Source organism: Hippopotamus amphibius, chromosome 13, assembly GCF_030028045.1.
Source record: "Hippopotamus amphibius kiboko isolate mHipAmp2 chromosome 13, mHipAmp2.hap2, whole genome shotgun sequence".
Lineage (NCBI taxonomy): Eukaryota > Metazoa > Chordata > Mammalia > Artiodactyla > Hippopotamidae > Hippopotamus > Hippopotamus amphibius.
The window spans coordinates 69,523,984-69,541,582 of NC_080198.1; positions in this window are offsets into that span (position 1 = coordinate 69,523,984).

The window sequence follows — 17,599 nt, forward strand, 5'->3', positions numbered from 1 at the left end:
AGAAATGGATAAATTCTTAGAAAGGTTCAATCTCCCAAGTCTGAACCAAGAAGAAATAGAAAATATGAATAGATGAATAAGTACTGAAATTGAAACAGTCATTAAAAAATTCCCTAGAAACAAAAGTCCAGGACCAGATGGCTTCACAGGCAAATTCCATCAAACATATTTATTTATCTATAAATAAATTCTGTCTATTTAGAGAAGAGTTAACATCTATCCTTCTGAATCTGTTCCAAAAAATTGCAGAGGAAGGAATGCTCCCAAACTCATTCTGTAAGGCCACCATCACCCTGATACCAAAATCAGACAAAGATACCACAAAAAAAGAAAATTACAGGCCAGTATCACTGATGAACATAGACACAAACATCCTCAACAATATACTAGCAAACCGAATCCAACAATACATTAAAAGGATCATAAACCATGATCAAGTGATATTTAACCCAGTGATGCAAGTATTCTTCAATATCAGCAAATTAATCATTGTGATATACCACATTAACAAATTGAAGAATAAAAACCACATAATTTTCTCAATAGATGCAGAAAAGAACCTTTGACAAAATTCAACACCCATTTTTGATAACCCAGGAAGTCAGCAGAATAGGAATATACCTTAAGGTAATAAAAGCCATATATGGCAAACCCACAGCTAAGATCCTATTCAGTGGTGAAAAGCTGAAAGCATTTCCTCTAAGTTCAAGAACGAAACAGGATGTCCACTCTCCCCACTTTTATTCAACACAGTTTTGGAAGTCTTAGCCACAGCAATCAGAGAAGAAAAAGAAATAAAAGGCTTCCAAATTGGAAAAGAAGTCAAATTGTCATTGTTTGCAGATAACATGATACTATACATTGAAAATCCTAAACATGCTACCAGTAAACTAGTAGAGCTCATCAATGAATTCTATACAGTTGCAGGATACAAAATTAATACACAGAAATCTGTTGCATTTCTACACAATAACAACAAAAGATTAGAAAGAGTAATTAAAGAATCAATCCTGTTTACCATTGAATTAAAAAGAATAAAATACCTAGAAATAAACCCACCCAAGGAGGCAAAAGATCTGTATTTTGAAAACTTTAAGAGGCTGATGAAAGAAATCAAATATGACACAAGCAGATGGAAAGATTCTTCCAGTCCAAGAACATGGTATGTCAATATTTTCAAAATGACTCTACTACCCAAGGCAATCTACAGATTCAATGCAATCCTTATCACATTACCAATGGCATGTTTCACAGATCTAGAAAAAAAAATCTTAAAACTTACATGGAAACACTAAATGCCCCAGATAGCCAAAGCAATCTTGAGAAAGAAAAACAGATCTGGAGGAATCAGGCTCCCTGACTTCAGACTACACTATAAAGCTGTAGTCATCAAAATAGTATGGCACAAAATAGTACTGGCACAAAGACAGACTTATAGATCAATGGAACAGAATAGAAAGCCCAGAAATAAACCCATACACCTATAGTCAACTAATCTTTGACAAAAGAAGCAAGAATATACTATGGAGAAAAGACAGTCTGTCTCTTCAATAAGTGGTGCTGAGAAAACTGGACAGTCACACATGAAAGAATGAAAACATTCTTCAACACCATACACAAAAATAAACTCAAAATGGATTAAAAATTTTAATATAAGACTGGACACTATAAAACTCTTAGAGGAAAAAACTTAGGCAGAACACTCTTTGACATATGTCACATTAGTATCTTTTTGGATCTACCTCCTTGAGTAATGAAAATAAAAACAAAAATAAACAAATGGGACCTAATCAAACTTAAAAACTTTTGTACAGCAAAGGAAACCATAAATGAAATTAAAATACAACCCACAGAACAGGAGAAAATATTTACAGATTGATGCAACCAACAATCTCCAGAATATACAAACAGCTCATGTTGCTCAATATCAAAAGACAAATGACTCAATCAAAAAATGGGCAAAAGATCTAAGTAAATATTTCTCCAAGGAAAACATACAGATGGCCAATAGGCTCATGAAAAGATGCTCAACATCACTAATTATTACAGAAATGCAAATCAACCAACCTCATACCAGTCAGAATGGCCATTGTCAAAAAGTCTACAAACAATAAATGTTGGAGAGGATGTGGAGAAAAGGGAACCCTCCTACACTGTTGATGAGAATATAAATTGATGCAGCCACTATGGAGAACAGTATGCAGTTCCTTAAAAACTAAAAATAGAGCTACACATGATCCTGCAATCCCACTCCTGGGCGTATATCTGGAGAAAACCATGATTTGAAAGGATACATTCACCCCAGTGTTCATTGCAGCATTGTTTACATTATCCAAGACATAGAAGCAACCTAAATGTCCACCAACAAATGAATGGATGAAGAAGGTGTGGTACATATATACAATGGAATATTACTCAGCTATAAAAAAGGATGATATAATGCCATTGGCAGCAATGTGGATAAAGATGTGATATATACATACAATGGAATATTAGTCATAAAAAAGAATGAAATGGTGCCATTTGCAGCTACATGGATGGGCCTAGACGTTATCATACTAAGCAAAGTAAGTCAGAAAGAGAAAGACAAATACCATATGATATCACTTATATGTGGAATCTAAAATACAACACAAAGGAACATATCTTCGAAACAGAAACAGACTCATAGAGAACAGACTTGTGGTTGCTAAGGTAGGAGAGGTGGGGAGGGAAATATTGTGAGTTTGGGACTAGCAGATGCAAACTATTATATACAGAATGGATAAACAACAAAATCCTACTGTATAGCACAGGGAACTAGATTCAATATACTGGGACAATCCATAATGGAAAAGAATATGAAAAAGAATATATACATGTATAACTGAGTCATTTTGCCATATACCGGAAACTAACACAATATTGTAAATCAACTATACTTCAATGAAAAAAAAATCTTTGGCTTAACACAATAGAAATTTATTTCTCAATCATGCAAATTAAAAGTATGTGTTCCTGATCTGTGGCAGGACAGGGAGAAGGCAGTGGACTTGGCTGGTGAGAAGTATTCAAGAACAGGGCCTGACAGAGTCTCTGACATCTGCAACATGTGGCTTTCAAGGTTGTCCATTTCCTTCCAGCCACCAGAACCAAGAAGAGAAAAGGTGGAAAAGTTATATTCACATCTTAATTCCTTTGGCTGGGAATGCAGGCACTTCTTATGTTCACCTTTTGTTGCTAGGAGATGTTAATATGGGTCACGCTGCCAGTTTTGAGAAATGACTACATTGTGGAAAGGGATCATGACTTGTTTTTGCATTAGTAGTTGTGCCTGCCACAAATACAATGCTAGTATTTTAGGAAAACTTCATCTGAGAATTTTGTCAACTCTTTAAGCAAATGAATAACCTATCACAGAAAGTGCTTTGAAGATGCTTATAACAGATGTGTACTTGTTTAGTTAGGTGCAAGTCATAAACAAAGAGACAAAAACTGTGGCAGGATTAGGGATTTAGCAAAACAGAAGTGTTGTAAATTATCTACTCCAAGCCTTAAAGCTAGCACTTGGTGTCATAAAAATACAACAGTAGTATTCATAAATTCCTTTTTGTGGAACAAATATAGCAGTGGTACTCAAGAGAAGAGGTTTTACAGCCCTGAGAGGTCCTTGTTATTCTCCACATTGATCTTCAGTTGCTGCCTGGCTGGAAGTACACGAGGCAAGAGGCTGACAGAAGTGCCAAAGCAATAGGGAAGCAAGGTGCCCAGTGCTCCCTATGATATAATGAAGATAGATGTGGTTACAGGAAAATTAAGATGGTCCCAGATCAATAATGTAAATCACAGAATAGAAAGACAAACTTCTGTTTCTCTAAAACTATAGATCACAACTAATTTGTAGAGTAGTAATACACAGATTATGCTTCAGATCTCAAACCTTGGATTGCGTATTTGGATGAAATTAAACACATACATCACTCTAACAAATATCTCCCAGCAGATTGTGAACTTTGGAAATGGGAAAAGGAATTAAAGGCAATGTATTTTTTATATTTGTGTTCTTCAGTCTCAGGATTCAATTTTTCAGTAAAGAATTTGTTTTCTATCCAACAGATGTTGATCAGCCTTTTAATAGACACTGCAAAGGTACTGCAAAAAAAATTACCTTCAAAAACAAACTCCACAGTTATTTATCTAATTGTCTAAGTGACAGAACTAATAGTCCATTTCAAAATAGTAGGAAGGGATGAAAAGACTGGACACAATTGTTTTGCTATACCAAAGACGTGCTCAACAGCCAGTTCCAACTGAAAGCAGTGAATAGTTTTAAACAAAGAGATGTTAGCTTACCATAAGAAAATTCATTAAACACCCGACAGCCATGGTTTATGAGAAATGCAACAGTACAGCCTACCAGGGAGAAAATGCAAGCTTAGCAGACATTTTTTTCTTAATGCACATTTACCCTTTATGCCAATCTTTAATAATAATAGGATAAAATAATGAAACTAAGGCTGTATTTAGAATTATTTTATGTATGTATGATTTTTAATGATCTATATATGTTTTATATGTCATATATATGTGATATGTAAAAACAATTTTTCAAAGGAAGGAGATAAAGGTTAAGGCCATGACATAAAGAAATGAAGGCATTTTGACTAAAACATTTTTTAAAGGAAAATGACCCCATGCGATAAGGAATTTGAATACAGATCAATGAGACATGTTTTATAAGTTGCATTTTTTGTAATCATATGTTATGTTTATATTTAGACTTTTTAATTCACAACTTTTTAAATAAAAATTACATTTTGCAGTACACATCATTCCCAGTTTTTGGGAGGCTGGCTCAACTATCGTATCCATTATATGAGCGGGACCTGGTTCTCCAAAACTTGTCTCTTTTTCCTATTGATATTTATTCATTCTTCCATAGATTTCCAACCTGGAACCCCATTCTTGCTCTCCAACACACAAGAATTGACCTCTGTGGATTTATAGCTTCAGCTGTCCCAGAATTTGTTTACAGTTTTTAACTGTATAAAGTAAAAGAAGTTTTAGTGTAATGGGAGTATTTCAACTTAGACATTGTCCTACAACAAGGAGATATAATTCCTAAGTTTTTCTAACACACATCTATATGAAGCTCCCAGATTGTCTACTTGATGTAAAAGACAGCTCTCTAGGGATGGTTGATGTCCTCAGTTCTAATCATTGCTTACAACAACTCAGAGGAGAACAGGCTCTGATTAATATTCTTTCCAAGGAAAGAATATTAAGTAAGAGCTCAAGTTTCTCAGCTAAGATACTGAGGAAACCATTTTTATATTGTTGTAATGTCAGTACCTCTACAAACTAAAAGTTCTAGTCGTCTGCATCAGAAGTTTCTAATGACGATAAGGATTCACAGACAACTATTTTATGGTTTGGGAAAAGTATTGTAAAGTCATGCCAATTTAGGTGAATCTGCCACAGAATTGTTTTTCACATGTTGATTTAAATAAAAAATCAAGTGGCCCTAAAATTTTTCGTAAATACTTCTTGGAAGCAGCACGTAGACATCTGAAATCCTTCCTACATCAGTATGCCTCTATGAAAAAATGTTATAAAAATAGCATATTTATGTGGATTTTGTACATGGAATGAGTATGAATTGGATTATTTCTAGTGGATTTTTAAACTCATGAAAATAAGAATAGTTTGAGTATCTGTATTTGTTTCCTACTGCTGAATTACCAAATGGCCACAAACATATAGCTTAAAATACCAACTTATTACCTTATATTTCCAGAGGTCAGAATCCCCAAGTCCATCTCATTAGGCTAAAGTTTAGGTATCAGCAAGATTTTTTTTTTTCTTGGAAATTTTAGGAGAGAATCCATTTCCTTGCCTTTGCCACCTTGTAGAGGCCCCCTGCATGCCTCGGTTTATGGACTCTTCCTCCATCCTTGAAGACAAAAGTGTAGTATTGTTATGTCTCCTTCGTTGATTCTGCTTCCATTGCTGCATTGTCTTCTCTGACTCTGATCTCTTGCTATCCTCTAATAAGAATACTTGTGATTACATTGGGCCCATATTATAATCCAGGATAACCTCCACATCTCAAGATTCTTAATTTAACTGTATCTGACAGTCTCTTTTGACATGAAGGTAACATTCACAGATTCAAGGAATTAGAACATGGACTTCTTTGGTGGGGGGTGGGGGGTAAGCATTATTCAGCCTACTACAATAGGTTTGAGGTAATCTATAAGAATGGCTTAGAAAATATGAAGTTAAATAACTTACTATCGTGATATAAATACTGCAGTCAAAATTTCCCTTTGCCCTCAAAGTCCAGTATTTCTGAAAATTGGAAACTGAAGAACTCATGAAGTTTTCCTGATTTTTCCATATATATGAGCAATTTTTACAGTGCTTATTCCCCTCGTGTTTATTCTATCAATATTGTGATAGCACAAAATCTTCAGTGAAACTTACAATTTTCTAATTTTCTTCTTCTTCTGATTATAGAAGTAATGTTATGATTGTTTTGAAATTTGGAAAAATAAAAAAATAAACATGGAGACATATAAAACAAAATTTACATTCAGGAATTATACTGCTCAAGAAAATACTGGTAACATATCGGTAAATCTCCAGTAGTCTGACTATCCCTCTCACTGTTTTTGTCTACAAACTTTTGCCTCAAAAAAAGTACATATAATAATAGTATGTATTCAGCAGCAAATATAGCAGAGGAACACATTATGGACTTCAAATTTCCATGAGCACCTACTTATTATCATATAATTAGTGAAGCATGGTTCAGTAGTACGACTTAATAAATTTTTGAGTCACAGATTGTGAATTTTGACACATTAGGCCCTATTACCTTAAAAAAAATGTTTACTAATTCCCAGTCATGTCACTGTATGCAGATCCAGTTTTCAGTTCCTTCTTGATTGACTCATCCTGCAGGATTATAGAATAGGATCCAGAGAAACCCCCCAAATGGCTAGATAGTTCCTTGCCTGGTACTATCGCTTTTATCTAAAACTTCACGCCATCAGTAAACAACCTTAATGTGTACTAGAACATTCTTAGAGCTTATTAAAAATCTCAGTTTCCAAGTCTGGTAATAGGGCTACAGAATCAGGGCCTTTCTGTTTAGGGCCCCAGAATATGTGTTTTAAAAAGTTTTCCCGATGAATCAGATGTACCTTATGTGTGTATAGCCTCTGGTTAAATGCCAATATCCAGAACTTTAGCTTGTCCCTTACTCTCCAAAATTTTTTTTGTAATTAGCAAACTCCTCATCTAGTATTTCTTCTTAGAAGGAATCTATTTTTTCAAGTTGTTCTGTTTCATGTAATTCTAGTTAAAATGTGGTACCTGAAACCTAAGTTTCCAGTAAATGAGTCAAAATTTATTTTCTTCCAAATAGATATTCCATAAATCTAGCACAATTGATTGTGAAGATTATTATTTGCCTCATTACATTGCAGTGAAGCCCTTTCCTTAATCAGATCACTATATATGTGTTGGTCTAATTCTGAATTCTTTATACTGAATCTGTCCTTGAGTCAATACCACACTGTCTTAATTTCTAAACCCTTTATTTCAGGTAATGTGTGCTCTGAAGCTTTTCAAGATTGTACTATGTATATAGAAAAGCAAATGACCAAGAACAGTCAAGACAATCAGCTTTTAAATTTTCATAAAAGTGCTTTTCAGGATCTTGATAATCCTTCCATTAAACCTATAGAGGAATTTAGGGAAATTAGCATTTTTTAATTATTTAGTTTTTCAATCAGTATAGTTTACTCTTCCATTTATTTGTCTCATTTAATGTCTGTCAGTACAACTTTATAACTTGTAGATGTCTAGCACATCTTTTATTCTCCCTAAATAATTTATGATTTGCACAATATTGTATATGGGATTTTTTCCAATTGTTTGCTGTTAGTATATAGAAATAATTTGGTAAGCTTGTACCCCATGATCTAGCTAAATTTGCTTATTAATTGTAACAGCTTGTTTGAGATACTGTTGGATTTTCCAATATATTTACTTTTTCATTTTCAATACTTATGTTTTATTCTTTCTCTCCTACCCTACTTTAATGGCAATAATGTTCAGATTTGATTAGAATTGATGATGGTAGATATCTTTATCTTGTTCCCAACCTGAAAGAGAAAATGTTGACTATTTCAGCATTAAATATAATTTTAGCTGCAGTTCTTTTTTATCATATAACAAAAAAATTTTATTTCTAAAGTTTGCTAAGAATTTTTATCTGAACAAGTACTGAATTTTTTCAACTGCTTTATGTTCTTCTTTGAGATGATCATATATTTTGTTTCTTATTTAATCTGTTAATGTGATAACTTCATTGATTTTCGGTAGTAAATTAACCTCACACTCATGAATAAACTTACTTGGTGATTATCTATAAATGTTTTTATATACCACTTTCAGTTAGGAACTAGATTTGTGAGTATTTTATTTAGGTTTTTGTGTATATGTTTAAGAGAGATACCTGCTTCTAATTTCCACTTTCAACAAATTCTGGTGTCAAGGTTATTGTAGAATCGAAAAATAGTTTGGTAGGTCCTTCCAATTTTATTATTTGGGAGAACTTGTATAGGATTATTATATAAGTTCTTTCTCAGATGTTTGGAAGGATTCCTTGTGAAGCATGTGAGCTTAAAGGTAGGTATATGCACACATATGTGTGTGTAAGAAGGGGGGGTGGTTAAATTACAGATCCAATTCGTTGAATAGGACCATTCAGATTACCTCTTTATTCTAATGCCAATTTTGGTGAGTTATGCATTTTAAGGATTTCTCCATTATTTCAAAACTTGTAACTTTATTGTATACATTAGTCATAATATCCTTTTATCTGCAGGATCTGGATTGATGCTCTATTGTTTATTCTGACATAGATGATTTACATTATCTGTTTTTCTTGATAAGACTTGCTATAATTAAAATTTTCAAAGAATCAGATTCCAGATCTATTTTATATTTTATGTGTATCTTATTGCCTTCTCCTATTACTTTTACTATTTCTTTTGTTCTACTTTTTGAGCTTAATTTGCTTTTTCCCCCCACAAGCTTCTTGAAATGCAATCTTAAATCAATGACTTACGATATTTCTCCTTTTCTAAAATGTGCATTTAGAGCTCAAAATTATACTTTAAAATTGTGTTAAATGCTTTACAGACACACTGCATACTTTAAATGTCCCTACTTGATTAAAGTCACTGATTATTTTTAATTTTGAATCAACTCTTGATCTCTTTATTATCTGCTCAGGTTTTTTTTTTCCCTCTTATTTGTCAATCATTTGTTCCTGTTTTTATCATGTCTCATAAATTTTGAACAGATGACAAACATCATGTATCAAAACCTCTAAAGGCGCCAGTGGATGTTATTTTTGGCAGAAAGGGAATGCCAGTCAATCATTTTCATTCTGTCCAGACTGGATTTAAGGCTTGGTTAAGACAGTCTATTTTAGTTTTATATTTGTATTATAGCCACTTTAGTTACTTACTGCTATTATCTCTTTACTTATTTATTATCTATTACTATTTGATATTACTCCAAAACTTACTGGTTTAAACAATATTATCTCACATTTCTTATAGATCAGAAATCTGAGAATGACTTAGGTGGACCTTCTCCAGAGGCTCTCACAGGCTGAAACCAAGATATCATCAGGGCAGCAGTCCTCCTAAGCCTTAACTGGTGAAGGATCCACTCCTGTGCTTACTCATGTGATTATTGGCAGATTTCAGTTTCTCATGGGCTCTTGCTTGAGGGTCTCAATTCCTCATTGACTGTTTTTGGGGACCACACTCAATTCCTGGCCACATGGACCTTGCCATGAGGAGCTCAACATGGTACAAATGTCATAATATAAAATATATCATAGTAGAGTGCAACCTTTGCTCTTGAGGAGTGGTCCTATCATCACTTCTAAGTTGTGGTCCTACCATCAGCTGAAAATCTGAGGTGTTTTCTGAGGTACTACCACCATGATGAGGCTTGAAATCCACTTTCTCTTTCTTCAGGATTACACAGTTGCTGAAATCTCATCTTAGCTCTTCAGCTTCCCAGTTACTCTTTGCTGCTTTGCTTCCTGAAGTACACCTCCTGTGCATGCCTGGAAAATATCTTTTTTCTGGATTTTTGTCCTGCATGTTTTAATTTGCTGGCCAGCCCTGAGCATTCCGCACTCTGTCCTTCACGACACTGCAATTTTCTGATTGCGTACAATTTTCCTGAAACAAAATTTTGATAATGCACCCTGGAAAAAGTTTGAATTTGAGTTAATCTTATAGGCTTTTTTCCTTTGAGGGATCATGGTCCGTCAAGACCACCTGCCTATTTGGATTGCTGTCTTAATACCTTATAAGAGCTGCTTCATATTCGTGTCTGGTAATTTTTTTTCTACCTGGAGGGTTCATCAGATACACTGTATACTATTAAAACCATGTATCACTATTAACTCCTACTAGGTTTATAAATTTTATAAGATTTTTAAAATAAAATGTGTTATATTTTAGTATATTTAATGGTACATTTTCTGCTTTAAGAAGTTCTATTTTTAAATTGTGCACTGAGCCCCACAAATTATATAGCTATCCCTGATTCCTAAATAGGTATTACACTATACCCTAAAACCAATAAATTAATTTAAATGATATTTTTCCATAAAGCATTTTGCCTTGTATGGCAGAGACTTGATAGCTCTTCTCTAAAACCAGTTTCTCTTCTTTATTAGTCCATTTTTCACAGACTCCCAGGCCATTAGGTGTGACTATATGACTAAATTATAGTCAACGTAAGCGAAAGCATCATGCCCCACTTCCAGCTCTAGCCCATATAAGCCTGCACTCTCTGACTCTTCCTGCTCCGTTATCCTTGGTTCAATATGGAAGAGCATAGAGACCTTGGAAGCCATGGTGGGAAGCAGGTAGTACAGGAGAAAATAATCACTTCTATTTCTTGATGACCACTAGAACCACTAGGAAGAAAGCTGCCTGCTGACCAGGAGCATTTTGGGGGACTTTATACGAATAGAACAATTCTACTTTTTGATGCATTTTCTTGTCTGTGTTTATTTTGACACCTAGCATTTCCATTAGTAGTATAGCTTGTCAAACCAAATTCTTTGGTACCCAATACCAAGGCCATTCATTCTTTTCATTTTACAATGCATTATTTACCTCTAAGAGACAAGTCCTTGATGTTAATATAAAATGTATGTTGGTGGAAGGAGGCTGGAAATGAAATTGCCAATGTTGCATATGTGTTTATGTCCATCACATGGTATACATCATGATCCTTTCTGCTGCAACTAAGGTAAGGGTCATTTGAATATATTTGAGATAATTATTTGCCCATATTTTAACATGAAATATGAGAATATTTACAAACTTATATTCTTGATAATATATTAATGATTCAGTTTTCAGAAAATCCAAACATCTGGGATTACTTGTAATATATTTTAAGGTGACAATAGTTTGGCAGATTTTATGTATTTCTTAAACCTAAACCATGGTTTACATTTATTATGAAATGAAATAAGATGATGACTTACAAAGGAATGATTTCAAATGGAATTTATAGTAATATAATAGCATATTTCAACTAATTTTTATCATTTATGTATAAATTACTTCCCCTTAAATTTTTATGAACACACCTCTTCATTTATCACTCCATTTGCAATCAAATTTCCTGTATATGCTTGTGTGTTCTTCCTTTTGCAGTGTTTTGTTACTCCACACAATATATGTAATACTTTACCTGTAGCTCTGCATTGCAGCTAAGATCATTCAATATGATTTCTTGAGAATGAAATTAATAGTTTTGTTTGGGTTTCACCACCTCTTGAGAGAATAGTCTTGAGAGAATAGGAAGGACACCTGCCATAAATTACCAAAGAAATTTAGTACAAATAGAAGAGCAGTAGGTTTTAAATAATAGCCCTCTAAATTCAATCTGCCTGGAGAAATAGCATATAAGCTATCCTTATGTTTATATAAATATGGAAATAGAATAATGCACTGTAAAGAGACAATGTATTATTATATTATACACTGTGGCATTTTGTGATTAATATGATAGTAAAATTGTCATAGATATCAATAGGCCTCGAGTTAGTCTTGAAGGAAGCAGAGTGGCTCACTAGGAATAAGATGAAAAAGAAAAATCCAGAAATAAAGGGACATGGAATTCAGAAATGTCTCAATTTTAACCAAAATCATTTTTCAGTAGAAATTACAGCAACATTCAAACATTTGGGAGACTATGTTGTAGAAAATATAGTACACTCATTCTATAGGGCCTCAAATGGCAGAATTGGAATAATTATGATAGAGTTATAAGGAAGCAGAGTTCAGCTCAATGAAGTAAAGCCAGGCATCATAGACTGAGTAGGTCATCTTGAAAAAAAATAAATGTCTTTTTAACCAGAGATATTACAGATGGCAGATAGAGTAGGCTGACTGGTAGCCCTCCAAAAGAGATGTCCAAATCCTAATCTCTGAAACGTATGCAAGTTACCTTATTTGGAGAAAGAATCTTTTGCAAATGTAATTAACATGCAGGTCAGATTTTCCAAACGAAACCTAAATCCAATGAGAAAGCACCTTATAAGAGACATACAGAGGAGAAGGCAGGCACAGAAGAGAAGGTGACCTGAAGATGAAAGAGAACTCCGAGTGCTGTGGCCTTAAGCCAAGGAAGTCAGCAACCACTAGCATCTGGAAGCATGGAGAGAATTTGCCTCTGGAGCTTCTAAAGGAGTGTCTGCTGACACCCGGATTTTGGACTTCTGGCCACCAGAGCTATGAGAGAATAAAGTTCTGTTATTTTAAGCCACTAAGTTTGTGATAATTTGTTGTGGAAGCCACAGAAAACACACAGCTGATTAATATTAATCTAGAATATAAAAGGAATCCAAGCACTGATATGAAGATTATAATATGATAATTACATTCTTCCTCCAAAAACTTCCTACCATCTTTTTGAACATTTTCAGAAATTTATCCAGCAATCTAGAGGCATTGATGCTATTTCCAATAGCTTCCAAAAGAGGACATTTAGAATGTTTATTCTGTTTTAGGTGTTTTGCATTTAAAATAAATTCTGTGAGAACTTTTTCCCCATAGAAATTATGGTAGAATAAAAATTTCAGAAAATTGCAGACTAAATATTTACAGAAATATCAAACACATTACCCAGTACACAAAGTTTTAGTATATTTTCTTTCTTTCCATTTCCTGCCCTTTTATCTTCTGTTTTTATTTTCCATGTTGTAAGCAAGTATATCCATCCTCTGTAAATTCCAAATAAATTTGATCTTCTATAGAAAAAGTAGTTAGAAAAAAATAAAATCAATAATTGCTATAATATGTCTCTCTTAGAGTCCACAATTCTTACTTTCTATTTTTAGCTTTGCTATTTTCCTAACACAAAATGTAAAGGAACTTGGCAGAACTATTTGTTTCCCTTTAGTTAGAAAAACTTGTGTATAACTTCAAGAGGGTTTTTTGTTGTTTAGAGTGAACTTGCCCTAATCTGTGTTTGTTTGCCCTCATGCCTAAGAGGAACAAAGGAGTCCAGGAAAAGTGTGCAGTATCGTTTCAACTTGAAGACACCTGGGCTTTTGTTATCCAGGCTTAGGTAGCTAAACATCTGCATAACATACACTTGGGTAAATGATTCGTGTAAGAAGACAACTAAACTCTGTGCTTGAGTTTTCTTTCTGGAACTCAACACAGTGGAAGTGTAAAAGATTAGAATTTTATTTTCTTTCAAATAATGTTGGAATGTTTTCTAGGAAGCAATGCAGACAAATTATTGCACAGTGTTTAGGAATCATTTGCATGGATAGAGACAATATTCTCCAAAAGTTTGGTTTAAGCTCTGGTGGTCTTTCTGAAACTGCCAAATGTCATTTATAATGGCTAGTGAAAGGAAATGTTAGTATGCAGTAGTCCAAGTCTATAATCCAAAAGCTTTTTCAAATTATTTTTGGAAAGGTTAGCGAAGTTTTTATCTGCAGTGTTTCCTGATTAAGCACATTTTGGTTTGATGAGTTGGCCTTCTCTATAGACACCTGGTAAAAAGAAAAGTCTGGTAAAAAGATGTATAGAAGGATCATGAAGTTGGCATCACAGTTTAGAAACCACCAAAATTTCCTGTATGTAACTTAGTTTTTTTCCCTCAATTATACCATTAAATGGAGTTCCAGAATTTATAATTAATATATTTTCCCCTCTTTCATGTGTGTTTGTTTATGCATATCTGTAGGTAAGATAACAATTCCTTGATAAGCCACACAGAAAATCAAATTGACAGAAAAAAGTTCTTGCTAACTCCTTCTCCCTAAATTTCACTCAACTTTGTATGAACATCTAATCCACAAATGAGTACTTCATTGTCTTTAAAGTCTACTAGAATGGCTGAGGCAGGATGACACAAGCACACATACACACATACATGTGTATAAAAATTTAAAAGATACTAAGAGGATAAATAAAAATCAATATGGATAACTTTAAGAAACATAAAGTGCCCTTCGCCTCCATTTTAATCAGAGGCAGAAGAGAGAGCACTTGGATGTTTGGCAACTGAGAGTCGTTCCGAACTACAAGACAGGAGATACAATGCAATCATGACTGTAAGCATAAAGTCATTCTATCCTTTCTATACTATCCTACACACTACTCCCATAAACTCATCATTCCACTATTGACATTTCTCACATCCATACTACTATGGTTACTGGATTCCCCCAGTCCATCATAAATAAACTCTCCTTCATCCTCAACCTCCACACCAATGATTTTTTATATCCCATTGTGCTATACATTTCCTTGTTCCTAAATGATATTTTTCTTGCAGCCATCTTGGATGGTGGCTGTTCCTTCTCTTACAACAATACCAGTCATCAGCAGAGTGAGCATCTTCCTTTTAGATGACAGAATACTCCTTCTTCTACAATCTAATGGTACCCAGCCCACTGGACCAACAATATATTCCTTGTTTTAATTCCTTATTTGCCTCATATTCTTCTTGATCATGGACCCATGTTTGGTGTTTTTTTTTTTTTTTTTTGGATCTACTTTAACCAGAACCTTCAAGAACCCTTCTTTTTGCATTTTTTGTCAACCCAACTTGATTTATTAATACAAATGACCTTGTCTAATATTACACTCAAAAAACTGAGAAATTCTGAATGGAATAAAGACAGATCATGCTTTTTCAGTCCTTAACACTTTTTGTTTATTTATTTCAGCAGTTCCCTCTTCTCAAACAATATATCTCCAACTTTAGCATATTTCTCCAGACTCTCACCCAAATGTCCCTTTCTTTACTAATAAGACACATTACCTTCTAAATTCCAAATCTAGTGGAAAGTTTTCAGCCCTTATCTCTACTGGAGTTCTTTAAATAATTTATGTTGGTAAGTTATATATAGACATATATATCATTCTCATATATATATATATATTTCTCATCTTTCTTTCATATCCTCATCAAGTTTTCCTTACCAGTCTTCTTCATCAGCTCACCCTTTGATGTGATTTCTTTAGAACATCTGTACTCAGACATTTTTTCCTCTGTGATCTGCCTGGAGGTGATTTCATTCACAATACGGTGATAATTCTCTCTTTTAGCTCCTGTCCAGGCCTTGCTTCTAGTTTCCAGTGAGTCAAAACATTTGTTTAATGAATTATAACACCTGGAATTTCCGTAAGCACTTGAAAACAAGTATTTTTCTTATAACTCCTATCCTACTTATTTACCCAAATAAATTATATCAGTAGAGTCCAGTCAGGAAAACAAAGTGCAGACTGAAATTTCATATAGGAAATTTGTTATGGAGAACAGTTATGAAGTTATTAGATGAATTGAAAAGGCAAACAATGAGACATTGTGAGACAGTCCAGAGTTCAGCAAGAGAAGCAACCATTACAATCCCTAAGTTTGTCAGAGCCCAGGAGCCTGAGCCACAAGGCAAGAACTGTTAAAACAGAAGAAGAGCTACCATAGGAACTAGAAGCACCGAGGAAATAGAGCCTCTTTCAGGGACATAGAAACAGAAAAAAATAGGGAAGATATCCTCTGGCTTCTTTGTTTCTCTCCAGCCTCCAATCTCTCCCTGTGACATTCGCCAGAGCCAGCGAGCAAGGGAACTTGGGATACGGTGCCGTGGTTAGCCTCTAGCTACTCAGAGTAGAGCAGAGGAAGAGCAAGAAATTGATTTAAGAACAATCATGCAAATGACCAGCAACCCAGGAATGGTGAATGAGCCAGGACCTTTCTGCAAGCTGTTTTGGTTTTGGAATATCTTTGCCCAACCTTGTGATTGCATCTGTGTACTATCCTCTGATACCACCAGAGAGACACTCTTTTCCACCTGCTATATATTTCCACTGTTCTATCTTTAACAGTCTACTGAAACATGTTTGCCCAGTGTATCCATTTTTGTCTACTGAATGTCTGCTGTTTTTAAATACCAGTTTGCGGTTTTATAATTCCAGTAAAATCAGAAAGGAAATTTATTGAGCTTTGAAATATTTTGTCTCAAAATCTCTACACTCAAATCTAAGGTAAGCAAGGACAAGTTTATAGCCTACTTATCTCACAGCTCCTACTAGCCATATAGAGAATGCTCTTTTTTCATAATGCAGAAATGCCCATTTTGTAATCTCTCTTTAATCAAAGATAACTAAAAATAAAATTTTTACACTCCCCCCTCTATTCCTAATAATATATCTTAGGAACATATCTAATTCACAGCTGGGGAGGCAATACAGTATACTAGGAAGCAGGCAGATTCAAAAGTCATATTTTATAGGTTTACGTTCTGACTCCATCACTACCAACAAATTATCTTGGTCAAGTTATTTAACCTCAATGTGCCGCAGTTCCCATATTTAAAAATACAATGCATAATGATCTATTTTATAAGGTTATGGCAAGGTTTAACAGAGCCAAGATAAATAAAAATCTTTGAAAAGCACTTGTACTAGGTATGCAGTAGGTAAGTGACATTTTATTTTGTATTAATAATAAATTATTATTTTGGCCTTGTATTAAGACAAATTCAGATGAGTTACTTTCACTGTAGGCAAGAAAGTGCTCTTATAAAATAAGCCTCACATTAAAGTCTGTAATATAACAAGATCTTAAACATGTAATAGTTAACAACATATGAATATATGTATGCATGTGTGTGCATATATAGATATACATATATGTATCTGAAATACAGTTACTACAAAGTTAAAATAACAGGAAAGATATTGTGTATTATATAATTAAACTACATGAATATCAGACATGGAATATTTACTTTTGAAGTCCGGTGGGATAAAAGGCATACTAGAGCCTGCTGTACAATTGAAGACACAAGTAGAGTTCAAAAGAGTTGATCTGAATAAATGTGCTCTATTTTATAAAGAGAAAAAAATTTTTGTATTAAAGTGTAGATTCATCATTAATGAATTCAGTGCAAAAAGTTTCTCAACAGGAAAGAAAAGTATACTTGCCTTGTCCACTGCCAAAGGCAGGTTTGGTATGAAACAGTGAGAATGCCCCA